Source organism: Ceratotherium simum, chromosome 28 (genome assembly GCF_057802395.1).
Source record: "Ceratotherium simum simum isolate JZ-2026a chromosome 28, ASM5780239v1, whole genome shotgun sequence".
Taxonomy (NCBI): Eukaryota; Metazoa; Chordata; class Mammalia; order Perissodactyla; family Rhinocerotidae; genus Ceratotherium; species Ceratotherium simum.
The window spans coordinates 26,312,206-26,316,426 of record NC_141927.1 but is presented as its reverse complement, the minus strand read 5'-3'; positions in this window follow the sequence as shown (position 1 = coordinate 26,316,426).

Here is a 4,221-nt window from a genome sequence, read left to right as displayed (position 1 = left end):
ACCAAAAGCCACAATGCAATCATAAGATGGGTGCAGGGGTACAGGATCTGTATCCTGTTATGTTCTAAGTAGTAACAGAAAAACCCACCTTGAATATATTTAATCAATAAAAAGGATTTATGGGATCATAAAAAGAAAGATTCAGAGGTAAGGAAGTGAACTAATCAGGGAAGGTTAACACTGTAACCAATAACTTTAAAATTCGGGCGACTTAACACAATATACATGTTTCCCCAGGACACTGTTCAGTCCAGTGTTCCTGGTCAAGCAATAGGCCTGGGAAGCTATCCTCCAAGTGGTTACCCAGGCTCCTTCCATCATGGTTCTCCAGTCAGCCATCAGATAGGGAAAGAAAATGGACCATCAATCATGAGGGGTCAGCTTAAAAAGAGAGACATCAATTTGGCTCACATTCCGTTGGCCATATCTAATTGCAAAGGAGTGTGGGAAATTAAGTTGAGCTGTGCATCCAGGAAAAAAAAGGAAACACTGGCAAATATTTAATCACTAATTGCCGGCTGCGATGGAAGCTAACTGTTTTCTAGCTTATTTCCAGAGAGAATAGAGCACCTCGGTCCCTGCATTCTAAGCAAGAGACTGAGATTCACCTTGATTGGATTGCATGAGTCACAGGCACATCCCTGAACAGATGAACTGAGCAAGGGACTGCAATGGGCTGGTGGCCTTCAGCCCCCCAGAGCCCATCTCTTGAGCTGGGAGTGGGGTCAGCTTTCCCTGAAATGTCTGGACTGCATGAGAAAGAGGTAAATATCAGGAAGAGAGTGTAAGTACTATTAGGAAACGGGAACAGATGGTGGTTAGAGAACTAACAACGTCCACTGAGGGTCCTAACTCCAGAAAAACTGGGATATCAAAAAGAGGTACCAAGATAGCTCAAGGATCTGCAGAAAACTATGGGAGAGACGTGTGACCTGGTTACTGAAACTTGGGCTTGACAGGCACTTAGGCACTGGGAATGAAGCTAGAGCCCTGTTCCCAGCGAACCTGTGTAGGGCCGAGAGAGTAGAAAGGAACAAGGGTGGCTGTCCTTTATGCTGAGCACCTGTCCTTGGGTCCCTTAGGTTCTCTTGAGCCTGAGGACATAACTAAATCCATGGAGAAGAGTGGCCCCAGTTTAGATTAGAAGGCTACAGAGGCTGGAAATAAGAGAAGTTGGTCGGTTAACATTCCACCATCTTTCATGAATGACGTAGAGATTTATTCAAGGAAATGAGCATATATAAATTTTTTTATTTTGTGAGATCAGCCCTGTGCTAACATCTGCCAATCCTCCTCTTTTTGCTGAGGAAGACTGGCCCTGGGCTAACATCCGTGCCCATCTTCCTCCACTTTATATGGGACGCTGCCACAGCATGGCTTGCCAAGCAGTGCGTTGGTGTGCGCCCGGGATCCGAACCAGCGAACCCCGGGGCCATCGCAGCGGAGTGCACGCACTTTGCTTGCGCCACCGGCCAGCTGGCCCCTGCGCATATACAAATTTTCCCATTAAAAACACCAAAACTCTATTCATTATTCTGGAAAGATAGATTTGTTAACCTATTGTTTCTTCTGCTAGTACTTTCAGTCTGTTTATTATTTCTGGAGAATGTCTCTAATCACAAAGGAACGGATTACACCTTTTGGCCCGGCTAAAGTAAATTTATTCATCGTCCATTCTATCATGTAAGAATATAAAGAGAACTTTATTTCTAGAGTCCCACATTACTTAATCTTGTGAAATTTTTATTCATTTTTAATATTCTTTGTTTTTCAGATTCACGGCAGTTAAATGTGCTGTGCGAGACCCTCAGATTGCCACTGTCTTTTAAGTTTTATGTTTGGGACTTTGCTGTCATCGGTCCGCAGAAAGAATGTTCAGGAAATTTTCCCTATAAAGTTAAAAGTGCTTTGAAATCTAGAGCACATTCTTGAAACACCATCTTATTTTCTGGCCAAACCTGTTCGGTGAGGTTTCCCATCCTTCACTAGGATCCAGGCTGGGTGTCGACAGCCCAGGGAAGTGGGAGGGAGGAACAACACACAGAAGAGGCACAGGCTTCTGGAAGAAAAGAATAGTGGAGCTTTGTTCTCTCCCCCACCACCCCAGCCAGGGGCAACTTCAAAAAGAGATCACCATCTTTTAACTCTGTCAAACCTGGAAGCTACACAGCTCAGAACAATGCACCAATTCAACAAACGTTTATTCAGGGCCTATTGTATTCCAGGCTCTGTTGTGATGTGAAGCATCCCCCAGAGAGAGGAATAAGAGTGGAAATAATTTAAACATCATTCAATAAGTATATAATGAATATTGGGACAACCACAGAATTATTTTAAAAGATGAGCTAGAATCCTATATATTGACAATGCAGGGTACCCAAGATATACAGTTGGGGGGAAAAAAGTTTGCAGACAATGTCTACTATGGTTCCTGTTTTGATTGTTTTTAAAGTATAAATAATGACCAGAGTTGGATGTATGGTGGAGCTAATGAAGTTGCAGTCTCAGGAGTTCTCACTCGAACAGGTCTCTGAACTTAATTTTGTAATTTTCGTAGAGTTTCCAAAACAGCGTAAGAGTGAAGTACAAAACCTGAATCATTCTCTGATATTTATGTACACGACAAACATTACTGCCAACCTTGCTTATCTTGGGCAATCAGAGTATGGAGATTTGATACTTTTCTATCATTTAAAAAAACTGCCTCCTGCTCTTCCTTTATAGTGATCCCTTTCCTCACCCACAATCCTTGGCAACCCTCCCTGTGTTTCTACACCTTATCTCTGAGTGAGATAATTCACGGGCTTTGTAAACAGAAATCCATTATTCAAATAGTAGATATTATCGCTACCCTACGTGCCAGCCAGCCCTGCCAGCCAGCTCGTAGGACACCCTCTGTCATCATCTTCCTCCAAGTTCTACTTTCCCCAGTTTTCCTACTGACTAGTATCATGACCTTCCGCTTCATTCCTTTTAAGCTCTATTCCCTTAGTCTCCATGCCGTCTCTATTTCTCTCCGACTCTGCCTATTTTCGGACAAAAAGCAAAACCAAAAATTATATATATATGCGTTTCTAGGACAGAGACTTTATTTCTTACTAGTGATGAAAGTTCTCTAGCCCAATAAATGTGTCTAAAATCTATTTAAAACTTAAGACAAATAAAAATAGCTAGTAAAATCCCTAAAACCAACAGGAATGTTTTAACTATATTATGTGCTTTTTTGTATATGTTGCCCTTAAGGGGTAATCTTTGGTGCCCAGAGAAGTTTAGGGCTATTTATTGCTGTCTAATAAGGGGATTTTTGGGGGCTGACCCGGTGGCACAAGCGGTTGGGTGCGCGCGCCCCACTGCGGCAGCCTGGGGTTCACCGGTTTGGATCCCGGGCTCACACCGACAGACTCACCGCTTGGTGAGACATGCTGTGGCGGCGTCCCATATAAAGTGGAGGAAGATGGGCATGGATGTTAGCCCAGGGCCAGTCTTCCTCAGCGAAAAGAGGAGGACTGGCAGATGTTAGCTCAGGGCTGGTCTTCCTCACACACACACAAAAAAAATAGTAATAATAAAATAAAATTGGCTTTTTGGATCAGCTACACTTTCTTAAGCATCTTAACATTTTTTATTTTGCATTATAAATCAAAATGCTACATTCACCCAGCAGTTCAGTAAAATTAGTAGACTGTAAACTATTTGATCATCATGGAATCAGTGCATTAATTATCTCTGGTTAACCCTCATTCATGTGAATTGAACATAAAAGAAGCATAATTTAACTATCCATTGTATTAGTTCAAATTAGGTTCAGTTGCATATAACAGTTGGCTGCTTTCTCTTGCAAAGGAATTTTTACAAGTAGGCAGTTTGGGGTTGGTGTGGCAAGGTGCCCCAAATTCCCTCAGGACTCAATCTCCTTCTGGCTGTCAGCTCTAGGATCTCTTAAGGTATGGCCCTTGTACTCATGGTCTAAGAAGGTAACTAGTGCTCCAGCCATCTTATCCATGTTCCAGGCTGGCAACAGATGAGGAGGAATAAACACATAACACTTTCTTTATAAGGAGACTTCCCCCAGAAGTACTACACAGTACTCTTACTTACGTCTCTATGGCAAATACCTAATCATCTGACCCAGTCAACTGCAAATGAGACAAGGAAATGTCATCTTTTAACAGGACTACAACGCACCGACCAAAAATTTGGGATCTGTTACTAAAGGAAAAG